Below are 19,053 nucleotides of genomic sequence, written 5' to 3'. Positions count from 1 at the left end.
CCACATCGCTGCCTTCTGTATGGGAGACTGAAGACAGCAGAGCATCTCTGCTCATTTACAAACGGCCATTTATTCGCTGCCGGCCCAGCTCCGGAGCTGCCGCCGGAGCCGAGGCCGCTCCTCGCGGGGGTGCGCTGCCACCTAGAGGGGAGCCGGGACCCACGGCTGCTCCGAGTCGTGATGAAGAGGGAGCGAGCAATCCCGACCGCGAACGAAGCCGCCACAGCTCTGCGCTGCCTGTCTGCAGCAGCTGGAACTGCCCACGGTGTGTTGTATGAAGCAAAGGTCACAGATAAGAGCCCATAAAGAAGTGTGAAATTTAGAAGACTGCAGTTCAGCGTCCCATTACTCTGTACTCGGGAAAATCTGGAGCTGGATTTTCAATAGAAAAGCTGCAAAGCATTTGGAGCTGCAGATATTTTTCCAGTAGGATTCAAGTGATTCCATCTGCACCCACAGACTGAAGGGCAAACTCCATACGCTGTGAGCAGCTCCTAGGAAAGCACAGTGGGCACAGCACAGAGCCCTGCATGCCTTCAGGATCAGTACAACAGAGCCAATACCCACCTGGATTCAGTTATTGTCCTGTGCCTGCTGATGGTGAGTACCACCTTCAGGCCAAGGTGCACTGATTTTCCAAGATGTACATGTCTGTGTCTCAGCAGGATGCAGAGATATTTATCAAAGCCCTGGTTACATTCCTTGCTCCATCTAAGGAGATGTCAGAATGCAGAGATCATAACGCACAAGAAGTTTAATGCATCATGCTGCAAGGCCAGTGTGAGAATTTTGTTCGAAAAACAGGTTAACTGATCAGTCCTGAGAGTCCTGCTTTGCAGGAGAAAGGCTGCAGTCTTTTAATAGCAAGAAAAGCTCTGAACAGGCAAAATGACCAAACTGCTGTCACATCATAGTGTGGAGAGATGTGGAGATCCATCTTCCACTCCCGCACACTCTTCTTAGAGACTGCAGTGCCTACAAGTTTGGTTGCAGTTAGGCATTATACTGTTCTCAGTGTTTTTATTCTTTCAGGACCATCCCCTCATAGTCACAGAAATTACAAGATGTCTGTTACTGAGGAGAAATGTGTGCGTTACAGACACATACAGCCCCAAGCCACGGCATAGGGCTGCTTTAGGACAGCTGCTCTGCTTGCCCGCTGTGTCAGCTTGGGAATGGGTTTCAGAGGTCTGACATTCATATCTTTCTTATCACTGGATATTCCAATAAGAAATATTTTTGAAGTTTAATTATACGACTGACATTTCTAATGGATCCCTACAACAAAGTACCCATGTCTGTCACCATTGTGCTCCAGTCCTAGGGATTATTTTTTCCCTGGGACACACTGTACAAGTATTAAAATACACTTACATCTCTCATTAGGCAGTTTATAGACGTGTTCAGAAGCCAGTCCCTTGAGGAGTGCAAAACATTTCTTTTGTAATCTGTGAGACGTTCTGTGAATGTGAGCCTGCAGACTTTGTTAACAGGGTGGCTCCGGTTTACTTAATGACTGTATTTGGCTGCCTCTTGAAACTGGAGCCTCCAGCCAAGCTGCAGACATCTTTACTGTCCTCTCTACCTACATGTCATTTGCCCTTTTTATAGGTCTCAACACAGCTGTGCTATTACTTAGTGATGGCTGCAGCTGATAAGCCCAGCAGAGATGAGTACAGTCCTTTTAGGAGAACAATAGACCACATTCACACATTGCGTGTTCAAAGACCAGAAGGTAGGATCCAATTTAAAGTTGAGAGTACAAAATTAGCCTTGTTGGTTTTTCAGTTCTGAACATAACCTGTCTGATTTTCCACAGAATCATTAAGACTGGAAAAGACCCCTAGGATTCCCCAGCCCACCCACCATGTCCACATCTCCACAGCTCTGAAACACCTCCAGGGACAGTGATCCCATCACTCCCTGGGTTTTCTTCTGCTTCACAGAAGAAATCTTTCCTCATATCCAATTTGAATCTCCCCTGGCATAACTTAAAGCCATCAACTCTCATCCTGGAATCCTTTGATACAAGCTATGGCATCTCCTTGCTCAACAGGTATACTCTCCTTTGCATCCAAAGCTAGACAGTTCTTCATAGGAGTGCCAACAATGGCCATTGCTATAGGCCCAGGAGAGCTTAGAACACCTAAAGACACCAAACTACTCCAGTAGTGAGAGCCAAGCAATTACAGCAGCAAACAACCATGAACAAGAGGAAGGCACAAACTGATAAAACAACAAGCCTGCATGAACAGAACAGGTTCTTATTCCTTCTCAATCTCTAACTGAAGATGACAGCACCATGCTGGAAAACAAACAAACAAAACAAGCAGCGAAGATTTGCCTGGTAGGAACTGCATTAAAAAAAATCCCAAGACTGTTTAAAAATAATGAAGTACTCACTTCTCTGTCCATGCAGCCTCTCTGATTTAATCCTTTAATGTAGACAGGGAGTTAGTCCAAGCTAGTAGGTTGGCCCACTCCTTCTCCCATAGTTCCACTTGCTTGTCATGTCCATCTTCATCAGCTGTTTGCCTTTCTGACAGGGAGCCAGGCACATCTGTTTGAGATAAGAAAAATTAATAATGACTGAAGGAAGCGAAGGGCAGAAGGATGAGCAGAAAGGATGATTCCAAAACAAGCCAAAACATACTTATTGCTTCAAATTCAGACCCAAATTTGTCATAATACATGAAACTGCATCTGCTGGAAACTCACAGGCAGCAAGCAGATTTGCATGCACTAAAAATAGACAAGTATTTGTGTAACAAGTTGCAGAATAATGTAATAAAATATATCTTTCTTCATCTGTCTGACAGTTCTGACTGAAATGTGACCACTAACCCATTTAAACTCAAACTTCACATGTTCTTCCAAGCTATTCTGGCCAGCTGCTTTTCAACCTGTCAAAAATACAGTTTTTTTTCCTATCTGAGGCTCTGACTATGTTCTATATGAGTGAAATATCCTTTCTACCACCCCCAGCATTATCAGTATTAACGATTCTGTCAGCAGGATTCCTATTTGGTCTTTTATAGCTTTAGGTCTCTGCTGTGTTAATGGTATTATAATTTGTTTTTGTCAGTTAAGTAAGCCCATATGCCTCTAATACAAACAAGGAACAGATTTATTGAGAAAATGGTGCTATTTTTAAACATTTTCCTGACTAATTTCCAGCCAGTTAGTGATGTCATTTACTTTGAATGCTAAAAAGTCACAATGCTCCAAACCACTAAACTCTTGCTTTGTATACTACACTGAAATATATATATATATTTGTATATATAGCAAATACATTTTTCACACGCAAAACACACAGCAAAAGTGTTTCAGGTCATGAAGAAATGCCCCACTTTCCCATGAAGCACGATACAAGTAAGGTATTTTCCTTTTGAGGTACTGACAAAGCAGTTGGTTTCAACGTGTCACCTATTTTCTTTCCAAGCCCAGGCTTGGTAATGAAAACAGTTACGCTTATAAGGGAAAAAGCAATTATAAGACAGTGTAATCAAGCTGCAGAGTTCATCGCTCAGGCATGTGTTCTCAATAAACAGCTTCTCCTGTCTGCTGCACTGTCAGCCGAAGCCCTGCCCCTCTCTTGCCGAGGATGGAAGGTTTGGGCTGCAGTGATTGTGGTGCAGGCTTTTACAGGAGTCTTTTTGTGGTTTCTGCAGCAAGGAGGTTGCCATTTTGGCAGCTCTCCATGTGACAGCAAGCCAGGAGGGAGGGCAGTGGTTGGGGTCAGCAGCTCAGTGGTGGCTCACAAGTCCTCAAGTCATCCATGACACAGCTCTGGTGCAGGGTGAGCAGACATCCTATGCACCCACCAGCTTCTTGTCTTGGGCAGGAAAGGGAAGATTGTCCTCTTACTAGGTACAGGCTCAAGCTCTCCTCTAGGTCTGGAGAAAAAAATATAGTCCCAATATATTCTTTTTTCCCCTTTTCATTTTAGGCCTTGAGTCATTTGCAACAAATGAATTTAATGCGGAACTATTTGAGCCTCTAATAATCTGGTATTTCAGCAACATTAGTAAAGCATGACTTTGAAAATAACCCACAGGGCTGACATAAACTATATCAGAAATACAAGGACTCCCTTATCAACAGACATTGATAAACTTTGGAGAGCCATTAGCAGTGCTCCACTGAAGTAATAAATATTTAAAACCAATGTGCAACAGCTGTATTTCAACAGCACCACTATCTAACAACTTTACATCTGTTCTGTTTTCTCTATGGGGAAATGAAAAAAGAAAAAAAAAAAGCCTACAAACAAAATCTCATGCTAATAAAAGTTTGTAATCCACCTCCTGACTTTAGATATGTAGAACTCAATTCCTCTTTCATTTATATTACTTCTATTTTGGTTAAGCTACATATGTGAGTCAAGGTGATCCTTATTTCCTTCAGCTAGTAGAGAAAATTCAGCCTACAGTCTTTAGTAAAAGTAGGATCTATTGCTTGGCTTAGGGCAGGCTCCCAGTCAAGGAGCAGTGAATAAAAGGTCATCTATTGCTAATGCTTCCAAATAGGTCAAAAAATAACCTGTGACCATTACAAATATACTGTGGATTTTCATGTGATTTTATTCCATAGTCTTTTTCTGGCCACAAGTTCCAAAATGATCTTTTCCCTCAAAGGGAACACAATCAAATCCATGATTGACACCATTAAAACATGTCATTCAAGATTCCCAAGATAACTGAATTACAATGAAGTTGGGGCAGATTCACACTGGGGAAAGAACAAGTGGAAAACCTTGTCATGGGAAAGAAATGCACGATACCAACATTACCTGATGGTGGGTAGTTTGCTGGCCCTGTTGTGCTCATTTCAAGTAGTTCCATTGCTGTTTGCTTCCTTCATTTTCCGATGAACCGAGAGATGACAGCATTGCACCTGTAAGCAAATAGATCACTTGATGAATAAAATTAACATAGCATAGAATTGCTTTAGATTGTTTTATATTGAAGGCACTTTTATATAAAGTGCTTATAAAAAGCATTTGGAGGCAGAGCCTTATGGGAGTTGACTGAATGAACGTGACAGGTGTTTGGTTTTGCTCTTGGCTCGTGAACCAAACTTGAGGTGATGCACACACACATCACCACACTTGTTTTGACCAGGATGTCATTCCTGTTGACATCTCAGGGTCATCTCAGCATCTAAACTGAAAAAGACCTCCTTCCCCTTCTGTGCTGGGCTCTGTCCCACCACTTTGGTCTTGGAGACCAATGCCAAAGCTCATGCTTGACTCACTCAAAGTAGAGAATTAGACTCTCACATCCCATATTCCCAGCCAGCAGTACAGCACATACACAAGTCTCTTTTTCTGATCTCTTCCCAAGTACACTTTTTAAGTGAGAAACCATTAGAAGATGCAAGAGCTACCCAACTGAGCAGCTGTAGTAAATAAAGAGCTGAAAAAAGGCAATGGAGGCTTGATCCTGTGAAATGCTGAGAACTCTGATCCAGCCTCAGGACCTAATAATACAACCACACACTGTTAGGGCCCTGAATTAACAGCTCAGAGATAACTGCTGAGTTGTCTGTTTTGAAGAGCATTATTCAGTAAGAACTTTGCTGGTTCATAACTGGACTGCTGAATTTCCCACAGGGCCAAGTCTCAGAAAAATGGGCTGAAATGGTTTACATTCCCCGAGAGAGAGAAATATAAAAGATAACCAGGAAAAAGCACCAACAAACGCACCGCATGTAACCTGACAACAACAACAAGGTGATACTGACAACTTTTGTACACATGGCTTTGCTCCTACCACACTAAACAGTTCTCAGACTTGCCACATCCCTTTTCCAGTTTTAGCAAGGAAACAATCTCTCTTCCTGTTTTAAAACTGGCAAACAAAAAGCAGAAGCCTGAAAAGCAGTAGAGAACTAGTGGCTGAAACAGTACAAAAGAAGAATCAAATTTAATCAAATGATTAAAAATTGCTCATGCCATCCACTTTCAGTCCTGATGAGCAAAGCTCTGCTCTTCACACTGACCTCCCAGCTCCTCCGCTCTGTCACAATAAAACTGAGATTGGGAGAGAAAGTTTCTGCAAAGAACAAAGTCAGAGAGTAACATCCTTTGTAATACAGGCCAGCCCAACAGCACATCTAACACCAACTGTCACTCTGCCTCGGCTTTTGGAGGATGTTTTTTATGTTCATGCTTTCTGGAAGATTCATGAGTTATTTGGAGTTGGGGGAACCGGTCCTCACTATATTGCTATTAATCAGATGTTTAATTTTTCTCTCGTGAACAAAAACTAAGTGGTCATCGGCATAGAGCATCTGATTCCTGTGTTCTCTCTGCAACCACTAGATGGCAAAGCAGCTTTTAGCATGCAGCTGGATCGCAGCTCGTCTGGCTCTAGGTAGTTTTTGCAAAATACAGGCACCAAGTCTCACTGAGTTTGTTCCTTGCTGTCTTAGCAAGTTTTAGAAAGCTGTTTTAGAAATCACAGGGCAGTTGATTTATGTGCTGTGAATGCCTACTATATCAGAGAGAGAAAATGAAAAAGATCTAAAGGATCTTTGTATCTTTCTGCTCTGCATGTTTTTGATGGGTGGATTTCATTGGTGCTGTGCCCTTCTTTGGGCACTTGGACACCTGCACTGCTGCTGCAGGAGTAGGCCAGCCGGCAGTAGCCTGGCTTGTAGCACTGCCTCAGTGCCTGCAGAACAACTCCTCTACCCACCTGAACTTCATTCATCTTCTCCGGTGGCTTTTCCAGCCTGTACTGAAACTCTCGTTATAGCCATACCTCTGAAGTACTCCACCTCACATTAAGCTGGTACAAACCAGAGGCACTAAAGAAGCTGCAGTCCCCTCTGCTTGTTCAACAAACTCCCTGAAAACGTTTTCACTTCTGTTCATTGTCTCCCTGCATGGTAAGCACCACTTCTGCAGCTCAGCCTGCAGCCCTCAGCCTGCACCACTGAAACGCCACTTCACCATCCACTCTGCTTCTTGCCTCATGAGTTTCAAAGCTCCCCAAGTTACAGTCACACCTTTATCCCTTGCAACTATACATTTTCCTGTGTTTCACCATCAGTTCCAAATGGGCTCTTCTTAAGGAGGATGTGCAGCAAACTGCTTATTAGAGCAGGACAAATCGCCCGTCCCTGAAGGCTTACACCAATTTAATGAAGTAGGAATTGACTTAGTGCCACTGTAATTAATGAACATGTAAAAACTCAACAACTGCTCGCAGTAACGCAAAGAGTACATTACACAAAACCAAGCCATATTTCAGATCTCTTTTATAGAAGTTATTGAAATTAAGAGATCCAATTTTACGAAGAAAACATATTTAAGTACAAACATTCACCTCATTATATAACTGAAACTAAGATTTCTTCTCCTGCACTTATGTCAGCAAATTTTGGCCTCTTTCCTCTCTCATCCCATGCCAGGAGTTAAGAATAGACTGCAAGCTTTTAGAAAACAAGCATGTTTTTGTGAGCTGGTTGCAATTGAGGAAAAAAGAAAGAAAAGGGGGAAAAAAAAAGAAAAAAACAAAAAGAGCACACCAAATGAGAGGCAACCCCGTGTTTGAACCTGCAGCGGGAGGTTCGGACCCGCCTTTGATCAATCAGAGCCAGCAGTTCAAAGGCACAGAGCAATCTGCTACAAGCACATTACCTGCTGCCGCCAGGTGGCACCGGGCTGTGCCCCGCGCACATCACAGCGCTTGTCCCCAGCCTCACAAAGCAGAACGTTCACCTTTGCAATTTCCTCTCCAGTTCTGCTGGATTTATTTGAGGGGGGGGGGAAAGTCACTCCAATTGCAGGTGAAGACCCCGTACTAAAACAGCTCCAGGTTGTCTGAGCTGTGTGCACACGAAGGGACATTTGGAGCCTTTCCTGCGGTCTCGCAGGATGGTGTGCCACTACATAATGAAACAATTATCAAATGTATGAAACAAAGAGGTTCTGTTAAAGGAAATAAAAACAAGAAAGGCACGTCAAAAGAAAATTAACCCTATATTCTCTGTGACTCCTGTGAAAGAAAAAAAATCCCCTTTCATTTGAATTCAGGATTTACTGTCCCTCAAACTCAATGAAGCAGTACTTTCCTTTCTAATTGATGCTGAAAACAAACGGGACCCAAAGGGAAAAGGGTTTTTTTTGAGCCGTTATAGAGTTACCACATCAGAAATCAGAAGGAAGACATCTCCAGTTCCCTGGAGACAAGACACCATCCTGCCTTTGCCGTTTCCTTACATTTTTCCCACAGACTCAGTGTCACGAGCAGAATGTGAGAACCTTGATCACACGTTACAATGACCCTAAGAGTGCAACCTCACATTAGAGCCAGGAGTTGGTTCTGGCACCAGAGCTGCATTTGGTGGAGAGAGCATCCCTTCTGAGGGGGCCCTGCTGCAGAGCTTGTGGGCAAGGGCCTGGTGTTCAGACAAAGGAAGAACTGCTGTAACTTAAGGTCTCACAGGGACTATCATCCAGATGTGAACACACCCAAACGCTGCCCCTGCACTCACCAAGACCCCTGGTGTAGAATGTTCAGCAATTTAAACTTCCACGTACTCATCCCAATCTTCTGTTCCATTCTCATGTTTTACCTTCCAGATATAGGATTTCCACACACATCTTCAGAATCTAAAATGACATAATTACAGAGAATAACATTTCACTACAATTACTCACCAGCCATTAAATTCTCCAAATCCAGCCACTACATTAGTCCTGCTGATATTTGCAGCGCTTATTAAAAAAACTAAAGTGATTTTCATTATACTTTGCTATACATATTTAATTTTTTTATAAGTCACTATGGGTTTTCCAACAGTTTCCCACAAGAACGTGGCCAATTCAGTGCTGAGCACTGCTATTAAATATAGACCCCATGCCACACATCTCATCTCACACCCATGTGTGGCAAATTCAAAGGAACTCTATCAAAATCACCTTGTTGCCTTCTTGAATTCACTTTAACACTTTCTGGCATGACTTAGGCCAGAATTTGTCTGCTTACACCGACAGGGGTACAGCACACACACACAGTCACTCTTCTCTGTAAGCGGATTATTTGGGCCGCCAACAATTTTACACGAGTGCAGACACTAAAGACTATGCATTTGCTCTGCATAGACCAGAGCTCTCTGCACTTCCTCGCTCAGATGCTGCTCTGTGTAAATGCATCTCTGCCACATTTAAGGCAACCAGAGGATGAGAGGAAGGGCAGCTGACTTTGCTCAGAATGGTGTCCCCTCCTCAAGCCCCTCAGGATCTGTGCTTCCAGTAGAGCTCAGACCATCTCCACAGGTCTCACATTAATAGATCTCTTCAAAGTGTGGGCACTGCACAAGTGTGTGGGAGCAAAGGAAAGGGAGGAACGACGAGCTCCCTCCCCTGGAATTCCATGTGGGTATGCTGTCTGAGCCCATGTTGCTTCTGCCAGCAGGTTTGCCTGAACCCACGTGGGGAATTCAGCACCTGTGCAGCTACCTGAGCTAGCAGCAGTACTGCTGCTGGAGGCTTTTCCTTTGGTTGTGTTACTTGGCTTCCTCCCTCCCCCCATCTTCAGCCTCTTGCATAACTAGCTAGATTTGTCTTCAGAGTGTGGTCCAGAATTAGCACAGTTGCTTGGCAGGAGAAAAACCCCAAACGGGGATCGCCTGCTATTTGTTTTCCATACAGCACAACAACGACTAATAAAACATGCTCAGGCCGCAAACCCAGATTAACGGTAAGCCCATGTAAAACCTTTGTAAATCATTACCAATTACCTGGCTCCCAGCAAAATCCAGCAGCAGAATGTTAGTCTCCACAAAGACCACAGCTGACACATGCACACACGTGCCTCCTCACCTCACGATATTTAATACCTGCAATCAATGACTGCTCAGCATAATGGTGTCCGGATCAAACTCGGACTTACAGGACTGTCCTAGGGCATAGTTGAGCTCACAGCAGCACACAAGACTGCAAATTTTAGACTCCTGAGGTCTGAGGTTTGCAAAAACAGCCCACATCCCGTCAGAATTGTTACACCAGGATAAACCTGGCACAAGGACAGCATCAAGTCCATTATGTTCATGTTCTTACAACAGGCCTATCATCTTACATCAACGTACAAAATGCTCTCTTGCTTTTGATGTAGAGATTCTAGACCATGTCCTGCGGTAATCTTCAAATGAAATGCTTCTAATCCCTCTGAAAACAGAAGGACAGAACAAGGGAGGAGTTCCTGGCAATTACAGAATTTGTTAATGCAGACTCAGGTATAGCTTTCACAAAGGAACACACTCAATGAGGCAGATTTAAAACCCTTACAGTGTTGATGGCTGACAAATGACAGAACGAAATAGGCACAAAGCTCTGCAAACCCGAGAGGAATGACTTCCACAAGGCATTGCTATGGCTGCTCGGTTCTGCTGTTAAAACCAAAGATTACTTTAATATTCTGCCTTTTCCTTCTATGCCAAGGAAAATAAAATATTGTTTAAAATTGTTTATATAGCAGATTTTACTCAGGCAAGGAATATTTTTGCCATTAGGTAGATTTGTAAAATCCACATGGTGTTTTTTGGGTTCTGTCTCATTGTCAAAGTTACTGCACAAACACTGACAATAAATGAAGCGAAGTGCCCACATATGATTCCTCTAAGGCTCTCTACATTGACGTATGGGCTATTGGTGCCATATTCCTGCCTTGGTTATGCTCTATACCTGCTTCACTTCTCACTTAACCAAGCGAGGGAAGCTGAACCTACATAAGGTAGGGTGGCCTTTGGTTTCCTGGCAGCTCTAGGAGCCCGGGCCATGACCCCACGTTCTGCTGTGCGTTTGCCCATACATTCCTGTCCCTCCCAAGGGTTCACCTGATCCTGCTGTGAACTAAGAGGGAAAGCTAAGGAAAAAATGAAAAGGATCCTGTTTCTCCTAGTTCAGCTTCCTGAGCTGGGACACCAGCGGGTCATGCAGGCACCGGTGCTGCGGTCAGGGGGGAGGGAGGCAGGAGAACAGCCATTTTAGAGAGGTTTAAAGTCCCATGCAGTGTCCTTCTTGACAGAGGCTCCCATGAAGCTGAGCTGATCCACCTCTGTGAACTTCATTTGAAATGACTGCAAATGCTGAAGATTTTTTTAGGAAGATGTTTTTACAGGAAGAAGGAAAATTAAAAATTGCATCCCCTTCGCTGGCCTCCACCACAAGCTGGCACCTCGCACCAGACTCTTGTTGACTCCTGTCCAGCCAGCTCTGTCTGACTTGGCGCCCTCCTAAAGCTCTGCGTTATCTCATTCTTATTGCTCCTGCTTCTATAAAAACAGCTATTGGGGTGGGGACAGACTAAATTGTAAACAAAACATACTGGACCAGTGTAATTTTATACATAACAAAACATTGAATCACCCACTGTCTGAATCATGAAATCCCCTGTGATCCCACTACTGTCTGCTATCTTTTGGGAAGTAACAATGGAAGAAAGAGGAAGACACCAGTTATGAAAAACCGTGGGCCCTCAAGCTCAGTGATCAACATTATTTTTGTCTCTTTGATATCCTTCCAACCTCCCTTGCCATTGTAGTTCTGTAAGATGTCATCACTGCTTGCCAGAGGCCTTTTGCTTTTAGCAAAATTTAATGCTGTGTCCATAAAAGGAAACATTTCCACTACAGAATTCAATTTCCTTCCATTCCACACTTGGAATTTGGGATGGAACCGGGCAAAACCGTACCTAAGCACTGAAGGCACAGCTAGATCCACGGTATTCTGAACACAAACAAGGTACCTGTTTGGAGTTTTTAACTGATCTGGTCCTGCATTGTCTGACAAAGCGCAAAAGCTGCACAATGAGATTCTGTCTCCACCAAAGTGCAGCAGAATTTAACATCAGCAGGGCCAAGATTTTATTCTTAACATCCCACACACACCTCCATGGCTCAGGTCTAGAAACAGAACGAGTTAGGAACCCGCTGCATGAATATTACAGGGGCTGAGAACTTTGTGTCCTGAAGAAAACCATCAGCAGACCAAGTCCTGCCAAGTTCTGGAGTGAGGCAAAGGCAACTGAACTGAGAAACAGAATCTGGCTCCCTTTGCTAGTCTGAAAGTTAGCTTCAGAAATGTTTCAACCGTGATGCCATGTACAAGTCGAGCACTACTAAAAGAAATACATCATAAAAATGACCCGCTGTTTTTCTTAGACTGAATTCACTGTTTTCCTTGTGCCATTTATTAAGATAATAAATGACCTTAAAATATGTAACCCCTGAAATAAATGTCATTGATTAGGTCAAATAAAAATATCACTTGGCCCAACAATGACAAATTTCCTGGCCGTGTTCCTGTAGGCCCATAACTTGTTTCATTTAGGAACAAGAGTAACTGGCAGTAGCTGGGAAGGAAACCGCTTGCCAAACGTCTCCATAGGAAATTAAATAATTGAGAATATTCACTAACAAGAAAAAGAAAATAATTGCTCACTTCAGGTTACAGACCCCAAACATCCTGGACTCAGCTGCTTTCTCTGAAATAGTGGCAGCGAAATCAGAACATTCATGGGAATTCGTTACCTGGCATTGCCAAGAGAAGACCTTCTGGCTGGCTGGTAAAACTTCAGAGAAGAAACACAGTCCTGTCCAAGACATGGAAGATCTGCAAAGAAAAACGGGGTCTTCTAAAACATTTCTCTTCTCATTTGGTGTAAAGCGAATCTGTTCAGTGTGAACTGTGCTGAGTTGCAACACAGGACTGTAATAGTCCAATTGGCAAGAACTACGCCTGCACTTGGATTGAGATCAGGGTTGATTCCCGTTTGCATGCAATATATCTCCCCCCAGAAGAACATTACAAGAACATGGGAAAGGAAGGAACTTGGAAAGTTCACTGCCCCGTGATGATGATGGCCTTCTGGAAGCTCAGCTTCCCTGCTTTCGGACGGATGGGAACTCCTTCATGATCTCCAGGCTCCTGACACTTTTGCAGCCTGTAAGCAATCCATCCTGGCAGCTGAGCACTGTAAAACAGCACTGTGTTTAGTCAGCTCCATCCTGGTGCTGCAAGTGGGACATGAGCACCCTTTACAAGCCCTGGGGAAAAAAACTTGGCCCACTGTGTTGAGCAACAGCAGCCCACAATGCTAGGAACCAGGGAGGATCAGGATTCCTGGCTGAAGGGCTTGTCTGAGGGCAGACCAGGGAGGAATGGCAGAAACTGGTATTTCTGAGAGTGGATGAATTTTAAGGGCTTTCCTTTGGGAATGAAGGCTTTTTTTTTTTTTCCTCCAGAAAATTACACAAATATCTGAGCAGAGGAGAAAGAGACTTGGATGAGGGTTTCAGGATACATTCATTAGACGGTCTGAATGGACAGGGACTTGTTTTCTGTTTGTCTCCTTGAAATAAAGCCAATATTTGTTGAGTGGCTGCACCGTCCTTAGGCTGGAGGGTGGGGAAACCAGCTGGTGTGTGACAGAAGTGATCAGCACTTCCCAACTCCCTGCTTCATCTCAGCTGTGCTCTCCAGGGCACACAAATTCCTCCAGGTCTCGTTCACCACCACGTCCTTTGTAAGCGCAGAAACACCAGCTTTATGGCCAGGCTCTAAAGGAACTAGAGATCGATGCTGTTTGCCCTCTATATCTTCTGTTTTTAAATGACTCAAATCCTATTTGCACATTTCCTGTCTATGGGTCTACTTGTGTGGTTTTCCAAATACGTACTTTTTTTTTTTTTTTCTATCCAGAAAAATCTCTCTTGGCAAAACCTGTTAACATGTCTGTATTTGTCCAAGATTCTTGGACATTTATTGGCCAGGTTAGAACAACAGCTCAGTAATTCCAACCAGTCTCTTGTTTTTCAGCTCTGTACATTCAGATGGCAAAAGCACTGCTAAAACGAAGGGCAGCATGCTGTAAGTCCCACCTGCTGTAGCTGTCCCTGCTTCTTCACCTGGAGAGAACCATGGAAACACTGCAGAGGTCACCCATCACTTATCTTCCTCATTCATCTCTTTCCTCTTTGAAAATACATGCCCACATCTGGCCACATAATGCCTTGTGCTAAAAGCATTTCCTCCCTGCACAATCATACCCACTTTTCCTCCTGCTTACACCGTTTTCTGCCAGCTTAGTGAGCAAAACTGGCTCACGGAGAGGTCAGACACACACAGGAGCTGACAAAAGTAAAGTGGTGGGTCTGTTCTTTCCTTCATAGCAAATAGCTTTTCGGCTGACACCATCCACTCCTAAATGTTTTGAATTGCTACAGGGTTGAACCAGGAATTGAATTCTGCCCCCAGCTGGGTGTCTGCCACTCTACAAGCTGCTTTGAGCAGCGTTATTTTGAGGAGCTGAACAAACAGGCACAAAGCAGCTTACTCTGAATAAACACAGATTTACAGACAGCGGGATGAAAAGCACTGGCACGCACACCAGGCTCCCATATCCATGCCAGCTGCAGCAAAAACAGAATGAGGGAGAAACAGTGCAAGACTCTTCCTTTTGCACCAGCATGAAACAATCCAGCACATGCAGAGGATTCAACTGTTGCACCGTGCGCAGCAGCAGCATTTGTATGGTACAGACACATAGCGTTAAGTCTTGATCATGCTCTGCAAATGGTCTGCATATTTTAAAGACTGTGTCTAACTACTAGATAAGAAAATAAACACATAAATTATATTGCAAAGAAATTGCATACAAAGCAATGTTTAAGAGGAATATTATTTATATTGTAATGCCGAGCACTCAGAAATTAGAAAATTCCAGATTTATGGTTTCTTGTGCAGTCTTCATGGCGTGGCTGCTTAGGAAGTCCAACTTCCTTAGCACTTGAGGCCTTTTTAGCAGAAACTGACTTGTATCATTTACAAAAGCCATTTTAAACTCGCTGACGAAGATGCAGAAATAAACATGGCACATGATATTGCAAACACTGTCTTTAGGAACATGACTGACCTTCCCAGGGACAATCCCCAGTTCCCTGGGCATCTGCTAACCCTCCTGAGCAGCTTTTACTGGCAGGCTGGGCAACAATGTACCAAGACCATCTAAAAGAGAGTAAACCTCAACTGTATTGCCTTTAAGTACAAATTGCCTATAAAATATATAAATACCTCAGAAGCATTTAAGTTTATTGGAGCATAAAAACACTTCAGAGGCAAGAAAACGTGATATTCTGAGTAAGAGCAACACAAGAGAAGATAGATTTTGATTGCTGACCCCAGAGCCAAGCTCAACTCCTGGCTGCAGGGCCACGTGGGTGATGTGAGGCTGCCCAGAGCCCATGCAGGCATTGCACCAGGGAATGAACTCCGATTCAGACCCCACTCAGATTCTTATCACGTTTCCTGTAGCTTGCAGTGAAATTTGAGAGAAGCAAGGCCTACCAGAGCGGGGTCGTGCACAGGGAACTCTGTTTAAACAATGTTGTGTTCAGCATAATGATCTTGTGTGAGAGCAGCAGAAAACACACAGCAGCCTCTAACAAAAACAAGCCATGACTTCCACAGACTGAGATTTTGTTCCACTTGCTGCAAACCTTGGTGTGAGAAGGTGAATGTGACCAAAGCAGGGAAATCTGGACATCGGATGGGAAATATATTCCCTTCCTTCTCAGTAAGTCAGCATGGAGAGCTGCTAACACCACAGCAGCCACCTCCTCTGCACTGCCCTAACTGCCCTCCCTGAGGCAACTTCCCGCCTTGAGGTAACTGCCCTGGGCGCCATGTTGTGCCACTGGGGCATTGGGCAGTCATGGCTGCCTGTTTCCCTGTGACCAGACACAGCAAGGGCTGTCTCCATCTTTCCACTCTCACGTTTCTTTGTGGGAGCACTCCAACCGCCATCTCCCATCCCTTCCCACATAACACACTGGGGTGTCTGCTCCTCCACAGCCCTTCTGCTGCCATCTCCCTCCACCTCCTCCATGCACTTCTCTGTCCCTCCTTTTCTCCCTCAGCCCTCACAACCCCCACAGGACACCCCCAGTCCCTCCATCCCAACTGCCCTCGGGCCCCCAGCTCCTCCTTTTCTCCATATTCGTCCCGTATTACCATCACAAAGGGACTCTCTTCTGCAGCTCTTCACGTTCACACGCAGGCTGTTAACGGTAGGAGGGAAGATAATTAGCTCCTATCTTCATTCCCGAGCCAAATTAAACACGTATCAGCCCACCTGGACCCCACACGAGACCCAACCCTTACCTCGTGCAGAGCACGAGGCTGGCTGCAAGCAGAGCTCCACGCTGCAGCCAATAGGAGGAACTCAGAGCGAGCACTTGTTCTTTTGTTCTTTTCTGCCCGTTCTGCCCTTAAAACAGGCAGCTCTCCATACACGTGGCAGCGGGTGATCTCACTCCAGGGGATCTTTGCTGTAAGGATGGGCTGTGCTCATGGTCCCCATGCCCTGGCAGCTGGGCTCCCTGCTTGACAGGATCATCCCACAGCAGCACCGGGAGCTCTGCATCTGCCCTAATACACTTGTCTATGTTTACACTGAGGATGACTGGAAATAAATGTTATTCTGGTTCCTGTTAGTTACTGTTTCAAAATATTACTAGACTTTATTTATTTTTAACTGTGGAAATAAGTACCCAAAATAGTGGAGTGTGTATAGATAGATGTACCCACACATATAAACAAGCATACGCACACTGTACTCCGAGCACCAGCTGCGGTTTGAAAAACAACGTGCTTCTTATGAATCTAATAGATATTTCTGTTTTGTTTTCAATTCCTCCAAAGACTGATAAAAAAATAACCCAATTTCATACAGGCTGCAGCATGGGAGAACATTCCTTTGTACCCTGAGGTCAAAGCTCGTTAATCACCAGCTGCTCTTTCCCTCTGCAGGAGCAGATAAACCACAAGTGTTAGGGTACAAATCAGAAGAGCAGGGCAGTACCAGGTTGCCAGTTTGAATAGTTCAGATGTTCCAAAATGTGTTGTGCTGTTAAATGGGAAATAAGGGACACCACAGATGCTTCTAATAATTCCAGTTTCAAGTCAGTTTTCCCTTTGTGTCTTAAAGAGCTTTTGATGTGTAGTCACAATATTGTCTCTCTCTCTCTGTTTTTAATAATTTTATATTACCTCAGCAATATAACTGTCCTGAAATATACTGAACTTTAATCTCCGAGAGATCAAACAGGAAGAAATACGACGGGATAGAGGGTGACTGAGTTGGGGGCAATATTCTCCCCTCCTATAAAAGAAAGCCCACAGCTAGATAAAAATTGCTTCTCAGATTCCACAAACGTCACATCTTTAAGAGAGGATTTCAGACCCACAGAGAGAGCAGACTTGGGGCCACAAAAACAACAAAAAAAGCCCAGAGGCATTGAAGATGCAGCCAAAAGCAAGCGTGCTCGCCCAGAACTCGAGGATGTGGTTTGTGTGACTACATGCTCTAAGATTGGTCCCAGCACCCTCAGAGCTGCTCCATTTAGCACTGCCACAGCCGAGAATCATTTGGCTACTATCCTTTCACTGGAACGAACGTGCTGGCTCTGTCTGAAGCAAAAGAAATATCTGGGACAAAGGTACGAGTTTACATACCATGAAGACATTGTGACGTCTGGGGAGGGGAATTTAAGCCAGTATCAGTGCACAGATCTGATGGGACGCAAAGGAGGTGCTCCAAGGAGTCACTTTAGAACACAACCGGTTCCCTTCCAAAAGGCTTTTGTTCTCCATGAGCTTCTGCCAGCTTCCCTGATTTTCCACTGAGGTTCTCCAGCGGAACCAGAGGTGGTGAAATGATGCAGCTCTGCATGTCTGCTCACTCCATTCCCTGACCACAGAACGATGAATTCACATTCTAAAGAAATACTGGTTAAAACATTGTGACATGCAGTGAAGATGGTGGGTTGTGTGGGTTTTTTTTTGTTCCTGGCAAATAATAACAGCGCTGCAATAAACAATGAGCTAAAAAGAAGACTCGTTTTGTTTTACTGTAGCACCTTGGAACTAAAGCCAATTTAATCTCTTTTGAATAAATATGTTAATGTCTCTTTTGGCTGGCTTGGGAACCTGCTTTATAACAAACTGTACGTATGCATCAAAACTGTTTATGAGCTGTTTCCCAAAGGTACAGCTTGAAGCTTCAGGCTTTTATCAAGTTCATTAAAATCCCTAAAGACTCCAGAAGGTAAAAACACCGATTCAGACACCACTAAAAATCAATGCAAAGACTCCTATGGATGGTTCCACAAGGAATACTGAGAAGCTTGCTTTCTGCAAGCGGCATTACCACCACACAAAGGCAACTTCTGCTCTCCTGCAGCTCTATCACATTCTTTAATTACTAATTAATACATATAATTTGCAAGCATTCTATCCTCCTTTTGCATGCGGATCATAACATCCCAGCTACCTTAGTGCTATGTACAGAGTGCAAGGGCATACTGAGAAGAGATCCTGCCAACGAGCCAAATCCCTTTTGATAAATACACTAACTGGAGCCAACAGATATGGAAGGTACTCATTTCATAGAACTGGTCCATAGGGAACAGCATGTGTTTGTATTTGAGATAGCTTTCGTACTGCCTGCCATGCTGTCAGGAGTGTTTTGAGTTAGGTGGACATTTTAAAGTTCTGGTGAATGTAGGTTACAGAACAATACTGGAACAATAAGCAAATGTAATAGGTTATTTCCAAGCCCGAAACCTTCTTGGATATCCTTATTCACGCAAAGCAAATAATAGATTCCTTTCTGACAATTTCTCATGCTCTGGATAAACACGTACTGGTATTTCTGAGTTTCCCAGCTCAAATTTCCACACAAGTACTTCTCTGCCTTACCTTCTGCTTTCAATCCAGATGATGCAAAAACCCACTATAATAGCTCCTTTGTGGGAACAAAGGATACAAATCTTCATTTCAGCCTCCGCATTTTGGTCTTTAAATCAGAAAATATTTATTCTCTTTTAATGAAATATAAGCTGACCCGGAGAGGATGAGATTCTCCAGATTGAAGGCTTACTGACCGGTGTTTATTCAGAGTTTTACTTCCAAACCTCTAGAGCTTCTCAATCCATTATTACATTTCCAAGTCTTGGCTGTCCTATGGCTTTGAAGGA

The 19,053-nt window shown here is 43.9% G+C and overlaps 1 long non-coding RNA gene across 3 annotated transcripts; it reads right to left on the bottom strand.

Annotated features, from left to right (window-relative positions):
- Positions 1-977: 977 nt before the first annotated feature.
- Positions 978-16,133, bottom strand: LOC140255721 (uncharacterized). 3 transcript variants are annotated; one of them, XR_011904531.1, is made up of 6 exons: positions 16,028-16,133; positions 12,547-12,628; positions 8,509-8,626; positions 4,791-4,899; positions 2,404-2,560; positions 978-2,305 (listed from the first exon to the last, which is right to left on the bottom strand). It is a non-coding gene; the product is annotated as an uncharacterized lncRNA (long non-coding RNA). The 3 variants fall into 3 exon arrangements; XR_011904532.1 differs by having other exon boundaries at positions 4,796-4,899; XR_011904533.1 differs by lacking the exons at positions 978-2,305; positions 2,404-2,560 and adding an exon at positions 3,428-3,899 and having other exon boundaries at positions 4,796-4,899.
- Between the last annotated feature and the right edge of the window lie 2,920 nt (positions 16,134-19,053).

The sequence above is a fragment of the Excalfactoria chinensis genome, chromosome 8 (assembly GCF_039878825.1).
Source record: "Excalfactoria chinensis isolate bCotChi1 chromosome 8, bCotChi1.hap2, whole genome shotgun sequence".
NCBI lineage: Eukaryota > Metazoa > Chordata > Aves > Galliformes > Phasianidae > Excalfactoria > Excalfactoria chinensis.
This window is presented reverse-complemented; position numbering and strand designations above follow the sequence as displayed.